This window comes from Hyperoodon ampullatus (genome assembly GCF_949752795.1).
Source record: "Hyperoodon ampullatus genome assembly, chromosome: 1".
Taxonomy (NCBI): Eukaryota; Metazoa; Chordata; class Mammalia; order Artiodactyla; family Ziphiidae; genus Hyperoodon; species Hyperoodon ampullatus.
Genome location: NC_136914.1, coordinates 6,585,749 through 6,599,429, shown reverse-complemented (window position 1 = coordinate 6,599,429; position 13,681 = coordinate 6,585,749).

Sequence of the window (13,681 nt, the reverse complement as noted above, 5' to 3'; positions counted from 1 at the left end):
GGGCCAAGGAAGAAGGAGTCTTAAGAAAGGAAGCAGTAGTTTCTTCTCCTTCAGTCTGCAGTAACTCTGCATATGGAATAGATAAGATGGAGAAGGAAAAAGACAACAGCCAGATTGATTGACTTCTCTTTAAGTGTGAAGGGTCTGCAGAAAACATACTTTTTGCCACTTTGGTTCATACGCTATTCCGAATTTACTGGTCTTCCTGGAATTTTGATGAAGAATTTCTGATTTCCCTTATGTTCCAGATGCTATATATCTAATGTATTTACAGATTACAAAATATTGAGACAGATTACAAAGGAAGTTGTGAACTTCCTACTCTGGAGGAATTTAGAAGTAGGACTTCCTCTGATGTGGAATGGCAAAGGCAGGGGTCTGTAAGCAGGGTGATGGAGTAAGGTATCTATCGGTTTGTGCAGTCTTTTAAATAATTACTTTGAGAAGAGGAAATGAGATCAGGGAAAAAGAAAGTCCCAATATAGCCTGATGAATCAGTGGGTGATAAAGTACATTGGAACTTTGACATCCAGCCTTTTACGTTTTCTTTTGAAAAGTTGCCTCTAAGTCATAAACCAGGTATCACATAAAAGGGGAAATCCAACAGTGTTTGTCTTTAAGAGTGACAATAAAGAATAAAGGTTAAAAGCATAGACTCTGGAGCCAGACTTAGCCTGGGTTTGGATCCCAGCTCTGCCTCTGAGTAGCTGTGGGACTATGGGTAAATTAAGTAAACTCTGGGCCTCTGCTTCATCACTTATAAAGTAAGATAATACAACTTACCTCATAGGTTATTATGGAGGTTAATAACCTGTACTATGACTGGCTTATAGTAAATAATGAACATTAGCTATGATATTTTTACATACCCTTAATCCTAAACCATATACTCTTGCTTGTTCTTCTATCCATAGTCTTTCCTGCTCTCCATGCTTGGCTTCTGACCTTATTGGATCACTTCTTTTTTGGTATTTTCCTTACTGGGCTATTTGATATTTAGGACTGACTGCCTGACTTCCTCCCACTAACTTTCAGGAACACATTTGTCTAATATTTCAAGCCTCCCATAGCAAAACATGCTACACTTGTGGCACATAACCTAGTGTCCATGTCATAAACTTGACTTTGACCCTTCCATAAAATTCATTGGGTGTTTTTCTACTTGAAGAAATAAATTCCCTTAAATGGTGTGGAAGAGACAGTGCTATGGGTTTCTCAAATTCACTTTCATTTGTCTCTGAGAAGACAGGAAGGCTACATATCTCAGCCTCCCTTGCACTTAGGTTGGGTATGTATGACTGGGTCTACATCCTGATATATTGGCGAAGTGACATGCTCCACTGGTTTTAAAACCCCTTGAATGCTTGTCTCAGCTCTCACGTCCCTTACCATGAATGCCTGGGAGGCCTCAAGTTTGGGATGGCAACATCACAGAATGGAAGGAGACTAGATCCCTGAGTCACCTTGTGGAAGAGAGCTACGAAGGAGAGTTGCCTGAACGGCATTGGACTGTGATGTAAGTGATAAATAAATCTTTATTGTGTGCACTCCATGAGATTCGGGTACATTGCTCTGATTAACTCAGATGGCGCAGAATAGGAATATTTGTACAGAATATGAGCCTAGAGTGAACAGTATTTTAGTGAAGTTTGAATGTATTTATATCCTAATGTTTCCTATATTCAAGATTACCAAATTCATTATGGAGTTTAGGTAGCTGAGCAGAATGTTGTAGAGAAAAGAATATGGATTGGAATCTCACTGAACCAGATTCAGATTCTGTCTCAAACAGTTATTACCTTGATTTTAATGTGTTCTTTCTCTAAAATCCCAATAATACTTTCTTTCTAGTAGTGCTACAGAGTTAGTCACCTAAAACCTATTAGGTAACTGTCTTCCATCCCTATACCCTTTTCAATACTCCAGTATTTCCAATCCAGTGTTTAATTTCTGTGATTCTCCATTCTAAACTGATTTTCATAAATTTGACTTTATAGGAGCAGTAAAAGGTAACAATTGGGTCCAGAGAAATTATCTATATCCTTAATGTATGTCCAAATAAAAGAAAATCACTACAAGATTTTAGGTGTCGAAAATAGTGCTTAGCAGAGAACAATTTTCCCTTTATTTAGTGCATTACTCAGAAAGTTCCCAAGTTGGAGAAAGCCTATACCATGCACCATAGCACAATTTTGAAGATATTGTATTTAACTAAAATGGGAATTTCTGAAATGATTACTATAGAATTTATCTTTCCAACCTCAAATAACATTTTTGACCCATGTAATATTTATGAGTTAATTTTCCTTTTCCCCATCTCACCTTAACAATCAGAAGAATAGTCTCCATTTCAAATTACTGAGGGTGGACCATTGGCAGAATTTACACCAGCAAAGACAGAGATAAGTAGTAACCACCTACTTTTCAACCTGTTTACACACACACAAAGCCACTTGCACACACAATATAAACACAGACTTCAAAGGTACACCTGGAAGAGCTGCCATTGTTACTTGCTGTTTAATATTTAAACAAACTGTTTAGAATTTATGGCATTTACTTGGTGGCTTTTTAAATTTAAAAAAAAAGGTAACGCATAACTCATTAACTTAAAAAACAAATATGGCAAGTTTTCACATTAGGCACCCTAGAAAAGAGAGTTAACAATTCAACAGGCATTTCATTGGAAGTTTACAGAATTTGATCCTACATTGCACAGTAATGTCTTTAAAAGATCAATATTGCAATAAACTAAGCTCTCTGTGGTGCAGCTTGCCTTTTATAACATTAGTAAGCTTTTCCTTTCAATTATCAAATAGATGTCCCTGAAAATGGATAGACTAACGATGTGCTCTCTCGGGCTTCTTTGCCTTTCTGATCTTAGCTCACAATTTCTTCTTTTCTTTTCTCTTTCTTCTCACCATCCCTCTAATTTCCCTCAAAGCTCTACCCCAAGACCTCTACTTCCTCACCACCTCTCCCCTAACATGGAGTTACATTTTACATAGAATTTGGTTCTAAAGTCAATGATCGAGGTGAAAAATCACACTAAAAAAATTTCTTAATTCACTCTGAAAGTACCATATACATGGTCCTTTTTATGCACACTCGAAGCTGCTATAGCATCCAACTCAGCCAGTTTTTCCTCCAGCGTCAGAACAGATTGCTGTTTTCTCAGTTAAACACCTGATGAAGTAGTTGGCTTGCATTTAGGGACCGTGTTGTACAAAAAAAAATGTATCTTTAAACACTTGAATCACACTCAGTATGGTGAGATGCTCATACTCTGAGAGCGATTCAGGAACTGAGACCAACTGAAGGAACATCAGATTCACATCTCCCTTCCTGCGTTCTTCTGGGGCATATGCTCTAGTGGAACGTGGGACAGAATCACCCACACTATTTACATTCTTCTCTTTCTCTCTTTCTCTTTCTGGCAGAGTAAGTAGCGTTGAGTATGGATGAGAACTTTATATGTATTAGGGAAAAATTCTATTCAAAACTACAACTTTTTCTGAGAAGGGCACCTCGTGTTAAAGGAAATCTCAGGGTCTCTGTTGCTCTTGTGTGTCACAGTGAGGATTGGGGCCCCTTTCAATTTAATGGAGGGAACTGTCTCATGGGTTGTGGACATACAAAGATGGGGGAGACTTGGAGTCCGGGATATGGAGGCTGGAGAGAGCTGACTTGCTCTCTGTATCATGGTTTTTCAACCTTGGCTCTATTGACATTTTTGGATCAGATAGTTTGTTGTGGGGTGGGGGTGGGGGTGGGGGGAATTTCCCATGCACTGTAGGATGCTTAGCAGCATCCCTATCTTCAACCCACTAGGTGTCTATAGTAACCCCCCTTCCACCAAGTTGTAGAAACCAAAAATGTCTCCAGACATTACCAAATCATCCATGAGGAGCAAAATCACCCTTGACTGAGAAATGTTGCTCTACATAATAGAATGGAAAGAGTTTGAAGTCTTGTGGAGAAGAAGTGAAAATGAAACATGGGGTGGGAATAGAAGCAGCTTTCTAGACAGTGCAAGACTGGGCACTGTATGAGGTGAACTGGCCCCTGAAAAGTTCTTAGTCGTGGGATGGCTGAAGGCTTTTAAAAAATAGATATGTCTAAAATCCCATTTGAAGCTATTTTCTGTTATATGAACACCCTTCCATTTCCCCAAACATTCAATAAGAGTTACTGTGAAAACAAACACCATGTGAGAGCAGTTAGCTTGTAGCCCTCAAGGACAAGATTGAGTTCCTTAGCTGGGCTGACAAGGCGTGGGATAGGGGCAGCTCACGTGGAAAGATGACTTAATTCAGAGGAAAAGACATCTTAGAATCAAGGTAAGCATTTTCAACATGGATTGTGCAAAAATCTTTGGATTTCCACAAGGAGTGGATTGTGGGTTTGAACCACTCTCATCTGGATCTGAAGGAGCCAGGGCCTCTCAGTGGCGCCATTGGTGGTACTCTAAAGGTTTGTGACCTGTGTGTTCCACATGCCACACAGAGGCACCACCAACTCTGGCAAGGGTTAGTGTGGGAGATAAAGATACTATTCTCCTCTCCTGTGTCTCTCAGGGGATTCGGATTAGAATCCGGGGGCTCCAGAAATGGAACGTGATTGCTTCTCCTTGTGAGGACGGTTTTTACTATGTTATGTAAATCTGCCCCAGAACACTGCTAATTCTTCTTCTCCCTCACGCTTAAAATCTCACAGTCTGTTTTGCTTCTCCACCTAACTTGCTCCTCGATCACCCTTGTCACGATGTCCAATACATTTTTTTCTAAACAATTATTTTTCACTCTTTTAAAGTTACATTTACTATTTTTTCTTAGTATATTTACAGAGTTGTGCAACCATTACCACCATCTAATTCCAGAATACTTCATCACCCCAAAAAAAACCTCCATACCCATTAGCAATCACTCCCCATTCTCGCTTCTCCTTAGCCTCAGGCAAGCATGAATCAATCTTCTGTCTCTATGAATTTATCTATTCTAGACAGTTCATAAAAATGGAATCATTCAGTATGTGGCCTTTTCTGTCTGACTTCTTTCACTTAGTATAACTTTTAAGATTCATCGATGCTGTAGCATGTATCAGTATTCTTTTTATGGCTGAATAATATTCCATACAGATATACCGCATTTTGTTTATCCACTCATCACTTGAGAAACATTTGGTTTGTTTCCACTTTTTGGCTATTATGAATAATGCTGTTATGAACATTTGCATACAGGTTTTCTGTATGGGCATATGTTTTCAATTGGGGAGGCATATACATTAAGAGTAGAATTGCTGGATCATATGGTAACTCTGTGTAACCTTTTGGGAAATTGCCAGACCTCGAAACAATTTTTTTTTTTTTTTTTTTTTTTTTTTTTTTTTTTTTTTGTGGTACGTGGGCCTCTCACTGTTGTGGTCTCTCCCATTGCGGAGCACAAGCTCCGGACGCGCAGGCTCAGCGGCCATGGCTCACGGGCCCAGCCACTCCACGGCATGTGGGATCTTCCCGGACCGGGGCACGAACCCGTGTCCCCTGCATCGGCAGGCGGACTCTCAACCACTGTGCCACCAGGGAAGCCCCTAAACAATTTTTGATGTAGCTCTTTGTCACCTTCCCAAGGCTACCTGACTACTTGGGTACAGATTTGGAAGGGTTCCACTGCTCTTACCCCCTCCCCTTTTAGCATCAGGTCCATCTTGCCAGATATAAACTGTTTCCCCCAAATATACCGCTCTTTATTACTTCCATGCTATTCTAGTCTCAAGCTGCTCCTCCCTATATAGAAAAGGAGGAGCAGCTTGAGACTTCATGGCCATATCTTTAGGTATTAATTTGATTTATTCCATCCTACTTCGACATATCGATTAACAATACTATTTCTTTTTTTTTAAACATCTGTATTGCAGGATAATCGCTCTACAATGGTGTGTTAGTTTCTGCTTTATAACAAAATGAATCAGCTATACATATACATATATTCCCATATCTCCTCCCTCTTGCGTCTCCCTCCCACCCTCCCTATCCCACCCCTCTAGGTGGTCACAAAGCACCGAGCTGATCTCCCTGTGCTATGCGGCTGCTCCCCACTAGCTATCTATTTTACATTTGGTAGTGTATATATGTCCATGCCACTCTCTCACTTCATCCCAGCTTACCCTTCCCCGTCCCCATATCCTCAAGTCCATTCTCTACGGCTGCATCTTTATTCCTGTCCTGCCCCTAGGTTCTTCAGAACCTTTTTTTTTTTCTTAGATTCCATATATGTGTGTTAGCATACGGTATTTGTTTTTCTCTTTCTGACTTACTTCACTCTGTATGACAGACTCTAGGTCCATCCACTTCACTACAAATAACTCAATTTTGTTTCTTTTATGGCTGAGTAATATTCCAATGTATATATGTGCCACATCTTCTTTATCTGTTCATCTGTCCATGGACACTTAGGTTGCTCCCATGTCCTGGCTATTGTAAGTAGAGCTGCAATGAACATTGTGGTACATGACTATTTTTGAAATATGGTTTTCTCAGGGTATATGCCCAGTAGTGGGATTGCTGGGTCGTATGATAGTTCTATTTTTAGTTTTATAAGGAACCTCCATACTGTTCCCCAGAGTGGCTGTATCAATGTACATTCCCACCAACAGTGCAAGAGGATTCCCTTTTCTCCACACCCTCTCCAGCATTTATTGTTTGTAGATTTTTTGATGATGGCCATTCTGACCAGTGTGAGGTGATATCTCATTGTAGTTTTGATTTGCATTTCTCTAATGATTAGTGATGTTGAGCATCCTTTCATTTATTTGTTGGCAATCTGTATATCTTCTTTGGAGAAATGTCTATTTAGGTCTTCTGCCCATTTTTGGATTGGGTTTTTTTTTTTTTTTGATATTGAGATGCATGAGCTGCCTGTAAATTTTGGAGATTAATCCTTTGTCAGTTGCTTAATTAGCAAATATTTTCTCCCATTCTGAGGGTTGTCTTTTGGTCTTGTTTATCTTTTCCTTTGCTGTGCAAAAGCTTTTAATTTTCATTAGGTCCCATATGTTTATTTTTGTTTTTATTTCCATTTCTCTAGGAGGTGAGTCAAAAAGAATCTGCTGTGATTTATGTCATAGAGTGTTCTGCCTATGTTTTCCTCTAAGAGTTTGATAGTGTCTGGCCTTACGTTTAAGTCTTTAATCCATTTCGAGTTTATTTTTGTGTATGGTGTTAGGGAGTGTTCTAATTTCATTCTTTTACATGTAGCTGTCCAGTTTTCCCAGCACCAATTATTGAAGCCAGCACCACTTATTGAAGAAGCTGTCTTTTCTACATTATATACTCTTGCCTCCTTTATCAAATGTAAGGTGACCATATGTGCAGGGGTTTATCTCTGGGCTTTCTATGATGTTCCATTGATCTACCTTTCTGTTTTTGTTCAGTACCACACTGTCTTGATTACTGTAGCTTTTAGTGTAGTCTGAAGACCGGGAGCCTGATTCCTCCAGCTCCATTTTTCTTTCACAAGATTGCTTTGGCTATTCAGGGTTTCATGTTTCCATACAAATTGTGAAATTTTTTGTTCTAGTTCTATGAAAAATGCCATTGGTAGTTTGATAGGGATTGTATTGAATCTGTAGATTGCTTTGGGTAGTATAGTAATTTTCACAGTGTTGATTCTTCTGATCCAAGAACATGGTATATCTCTCTGTTTGTACCCTCTTTAGTTCCTTTCATCATTGTCTTATAGTTTTCTGCATACAGGTCTTTTCTCTCCTTAGGTAGGTTTATTCCTAGGTATTTTATTCTTTTTGTTGCAATGGTAAATGGGAGGGTTTCCTTAATTTCTCTTTCAGATTTTTCATCATTAGTGTATAGGAATGCAACAGATTTCTGTGCATTAATTTTGTATTCTGCTACTTTACCAAATTCATTGATTAGCTTTAGTAATTTTATGGTAGCCTCTTTAGGATTCTCTATGTATAGTATCTTGTTATCTGCAAACAGTGACAGCTTTACTTCTTCTTTTCTGATTTGTATTCCTTTTATTTCTTTTTCTTCTCTGATTGCTGTGGCAAAAACTTCCAAAACTATGTTGAATAATAGTGGTGAGAATGGACGACCTTGTCTTGTTCCTGATCTTACTAGAAATGGTTTCAGTTTTTCACCATCGAGAATGATGTTGGCTGTGGGTTTGTCATATATGGCCTTTACTATGTTGAGGTAAGTTCCCTCTGTGCTTACTTTCTGGAGGGTTTTTATAACAAATCGGTGTTGAATTTTGTCAAAAGTTTTTCTGCATCTATTGAGATGATCATGTGGTTTTTCTCCTTCAATTTCTTAATATGGTTTATCACATTGATTGATCTGAGTATATTGAAGAACTTTCATTCCTGGAATAAACCCCACTTGATCATGGTGTATGATACTTGTCATGTGCTGTTGGATTCTGTTTGCCAGTATTTTCTTGAGGATTTTTACATCCAAGTTCATCAGTGATATTGGACTGTAGTTTTCTTTCTTTGTGACATCTTTGTCTGGTTTTGGTATCAGGGTGATGGTGACCTCGTGGAATGAGTTTGGGAATGTTCCCCCCCTCTGCTATATTTTGGAAAATTTGAGAAAGATAGGTTTTAGCTCTTCTCTTAATGTTTCATAGAATTCACCTGTGAAGCCATCTGGTCCTTGGCTTTTGTTTGTTGGAAGATTTTTATTCATAGTCAGTCTCCATTTCAATGCTTGTGATTGGTCTGTTTATATTTTCTGTTTCTTCCTGGTTCAGTCTTGGAAGGTTGTGCTTTTCTAGGAATGTGCCATTTCTTCCAAGGTGTCCATTTTATTGGCATATAGTTGCTTGTAGTAATCTCTCATGATCCTTTGTATTTCTGCAGTGTCAGTTGTTATTTCTCCTTTTTCATTTCTAATGCTAATGACTTGAGTCTTCTCCCTTTTTTTCTTGATGTGTCCAGCTAATGGTTTATCAATGTTGTTTATCTTCTCAAAGAAACAGCTTTTAGTTTTATTGATTTTTGCTATTGTTTCCTTCATTTCGCTGTCATTTATTTCTGATCAGACATTTATGGTTTCTTTCCTTCTGCTTACTTTGGGGTTTTTTGTTCTTCTTTCTCTAATTGCTTTAGATGTAAGGTTAGGTAGTTTATTTGAGATGTTTATTGTTTGCTGAGGTAGGATTATATTGCAATAAACTTCCCTCTTAGAACTGCTTTTGCTGCATCCCATAGGTTTTGAGTTGTCATGTTTTCATTGTCATTTGTTTCTAGGTATTTTTTGATTTCTTCATTGATCTGTTGGTTATTAAGCAGTGTATTGTTTAGCCTCCATGTGTTGTATTTCTTACAGATTTTTTCCTGTAATTGATATCTAGTCTCATAGCATTGTGGTTGGACAAGATACTTGATACAATTTCAATTTTCTTAACTTTACCAAGGCTTGATTTGTAACACAAGGTATGATCTATCCTGGAGAATGTTCCAAGAGCACTTGAGAAGAAAGTTTACTCTGTTGTTTTTGGTTGGAATGTCCTATAAATATTAATAACATTCATCTTGTTTAATGTATCATTTAAAGCTTGTGTTTCTTTTTTTATTTTCAGTTTGGATAATCTGTCCATTGGTGAAAGTGGGGTGTTAAAGTTCCATACTATGATTGTGTTACTGTCTATTTCCCCTTTTATGACTGTTAGCATTTGCCTTATGTATTGCGGTGCTCCTATGTTGGGTGCATAAATATTTACAATTCATATATCTTCTTCTTGGATTGATCCCTTGATCATGATGTAGTGTCCTTCTTTATCTTTTGTAATAGTCTTTATTTTACAGTCTATTTTATGTGATATGAAAATTGTTACTCCAGCTTTCTTTTGATTTCCATTTGCATGGAATATCTTTTTCCATCCCCTCACTTTCAGTCTGTATGTGTCCCTAGGTCTGAAGTGGGTGTTTTGTAGAAAGCATATATACGGGTCTTGTTTTTATATCCATTCAGCTAGTCTATGCCTTTTGGTTGGAGCATTTAATCCATTTACATTTAAGGTAAGTATTGATATGTATATTCCTATTATCATTTACTTCATTGTTTTGGGTTTGTTATTGTAGATGTTTTTCTTCTCTTGTGTTTCCTGCCTAGAGAAGTTCCTTTAGCATTTGTTGTAAAGCTGGTTTGGTGGTTCTGAATTCTCTTAGTTTCGCTTGTCTGTAAAGGTTTTACTTTCTCCATCGAATCTGAATGAGATCCTTGCTGGGTAGAGTAATCTTGGTTGTAGGTTTTTCCCTTTCATCACTTTAAATATGTCCTGCCACTTTCATCTCGCTTGCAGAGTTTCTGCTGAAAGATCAGCTGTTAAAATTATGGGGATTCCCTCCTATGTTATTTGTGTTTTTTCCCTTGCTGTTTTTAATACTTTTTCTTTGTGTTTCATTTTTGATAGTTTGATTAATATGTGTCTTGGTGTGCTTCTCTTTGGATTTATCCTGTATGGGACTCTCTGCACTTCCTGGACTTGATTAACTCTTTCCTTTCCCATGTTAGGGAAGTTTTCAACTATAATCTCTTCAAATAGTTTCTCAGTCCCTTTTTTAAATCTCTTCTTCTTCTGGGACCCCTATAATTTGAATGTTGGTGCATTTAATGTTGTCCCAGAGGTCTCTGAGACTGTCCTCAATTCTTTCCATTCTTTTTTCTTTATTCTGCTCTGCAGTCGTTATTTCCACTATTTTATCTTCCACGTCACTTATATGTTTTTCTGCCTCAGTTATTCTGCTATTGATTCCTTCTAGAGAATTTTTAATTTCATTTATTGTGTTGTTCATCATTGTTTGTTTGCTCTTTAGTTCTTCCAGGTCCTTGGTAAATGTTTCTTGGATTTTCTCCATTCTATTTCCAAGATTTTGGATCAACTTTACTATCATTACTCTGAATTTTTTTTCAGGTAGACTGCCTCTTCCCTCTTCATTTGTTTGGTCTCATGGGTTTTTACCTTGCTGCTTCATCTGCTGTGTTTCTCTATCTTCTCATTTTCCTTAAATTACTGTGTTTGGGGTCTCCTTTTCTCAGGCTGCAGGTTTGTAGTTCCCGTTTTTTTCTGGTGTCTGCCTCCTGTGGGTAAGGTTGGTTCAGTGGGTTGTTTAGGCTTCCTGGTGGAGGGGTCTAGTACCTGTGTTCTGGTGAATGAGGCTGGATCTTGTCTTTTTGGTGGGCAGGACCACGTCCAGTGGTGTGTTTTGGGGTGTCTGTGACCTTATTATGATTTTAGGTAGCCTCTCTGCCAATGGATGGTATTGTGTTCCTGTCTTGCTAGTTCTTTGGCATAAGGTGTCCAGCACTTTAGCTTTCTGGTGGTTGAGTGGAGTTGGGTCTTTGCATTGAGATGGAGATCTCTGGGAGAGCTTTTGCCATTTGTTATTACGTGGAGCTGGGAGGTCTCTGATGAACCATGTCCTGAACTTGGCTCTCCCAGCTCAGAAGCACAGGCCTGATACCCAGCTGGACCACCCTGACCCTGTCATCCACTCGGCAGTACCACAGGAGCCAGTTCAAATGCTCTCTTCTCTACAAATCACTTCTTGAGAGTCAAAATACTAGAGATGAGTTTTGACCAGGGTAGCACTGGATCTGAACTGTGCTTTGGGGAAATTACTCCGACATGGGTATGGAATCATGTGCGGCAACAGGAGCAGTGGCTGTCACCAGGCCACTGGGGGCTGCCATGGGCACATGTGGAGTAGGACTGGGCACTATTTCTAATAGTAAGAAACTCTGAACTCATAGAATTTTATCTATACCTCTTTAGTGGCATTTATCATTTTTCATTCACAGCTATTTGCATACATAATATCTTTACTCCTAGGCTCCTTGAAAATAGGAACAATGTCCTAACATATTTGGTTCATCACCACTGTTACAGAATTGATTTTTTTTCTATTTTTCCCCACAAAGAATTTAAGGTGGCTTAGAAGGACACAAAATATTGGCTAATGATTTAAATAAGAAGAAAATGAGAAAAAAATGAGAGATATAATTGATACTTAAGAATAGTAGGTTATCACAAAATGCTTGCCAAAAAAATCAATTTTCTTTTTTTTAAGACTTGCCAGTGAGTTCAACCTTAGGCACAAACTGTATTTCCTTCCTTACTCAAAACTCTCTCCCAGTGGTGATGTCCATGCTTCATCCTCCTTCTTTACTCCCTATTCCCTGCCCCCACCCCCCAGTCCCACCAAATCCAGCCATGCTTTATTATGTGGTCCATTAGAAATTGCCATCTTTTTCCACCAGCTGACCTTCCTGACCACAGTGCTGGTTCTAGGCATGGGTAATTATTTCAAGCCAAGCCAAACAGAATCCTTCTCTTGGGGTTTTGGAGTTGGAGCAAGAGGTAAGTCTTTTCTCTATGGCTGGGAAGCCAGGAATTTGCTGAATCACCACAATCCCTGGGTAGAAAAAGCTGATTTTCAAGAGAAGAAATTGAAACCAGACTCCAGAAAGAATCAGAGGTCAGAAACAGAGAGATAGTTCACATACTCTCAGAATTCTGATAGTATTTGAACCCCTGGTTCTTGTTTCTGAGACACCCCTCCTCAAAGCTTCCCTCATCCCCTGCCTTCTAAAGCATATTCATTAGATCGTTTTTTGCTTTTTATTGGAAAGAGTCCAAACACTTGAGTCTGACAATCCAGCATTTCCAGCACCCAGTCAGCCTTATCTTGCTTCTAAATTCTCAGTTGAGAGCTGCCTTCTCCCAGATGCCAGGCTCTTTCTTTCCTCTGTGGTTTTCTTACAGTTATTTCCTTACCTTGAATGACCTCTTGCTTCCTCACTCTGCAATACTAATTCAGACCTTTCTTCAAGGTCCATTTCAAGATCTATCTCCTCCATTAAAACCCTTCTTGATTGATCTTTTCCTTCTCTGAACTACTGTAGCCCTTATTTCCCCAGCTTTTGCCATGTTGTCTGAACATATTTATTTCCCTGCCTTGGTTTGTTCTCTTTCGTGTTTTCTGTGTCAGAGGACTGTTGGGTTGGTTTATTATTTATACATTTAACTGCCATTAAGAAATGGTATCTTCCCCTCCGTTAGTTAGCCCCTTGATTTGTTTGGGTATGACAGTGTGGGACAAGGATTGAGGAAGAATTGAACTGATCTACATAAAAATGAGAGCCAAATATGAGGCTCTAGTGAGCAATTCAGAAAAGAAGAAATGAGAGGCAGAGAGGGGAGACTGGGAGAAGATGGGGTTAGCAGTGAAGAGAAGGTTGTGCATAGTCCAACCTCAGTTAAACAACCTCAGTCGCTCAGGAAATTAAACTCATAAAATGCTTGGAGAGCATGTATATTTTATGGAAATTGGTGAAGGGATAGGGTTTTGGGTGTAGATTGTCAAGGGTGGGGGGAACAGAAGGAGCACACATGGATGCAAGTGCTATAGACAAAGTGATCATGAAAGGTAGAAGCCCTTGGGGACTTGCAGAAAGCAGGAGAAGGCTTTTGAAATTCAACCAGGTCTGGATCTGGGGGTTCAAGCCAAAGGGCAGAAGGTTCCAGCCAACGTCTGCGTTATGAGCATTAATTAATTTAGTGTTAGATACATTAGTCTTGCCTCCCACATTGGTAAGTTTCATGATGTAGGGACCATGCTGTCTTCTGCCTTAGAAGCTATCACACTTTATCAGGCTCAG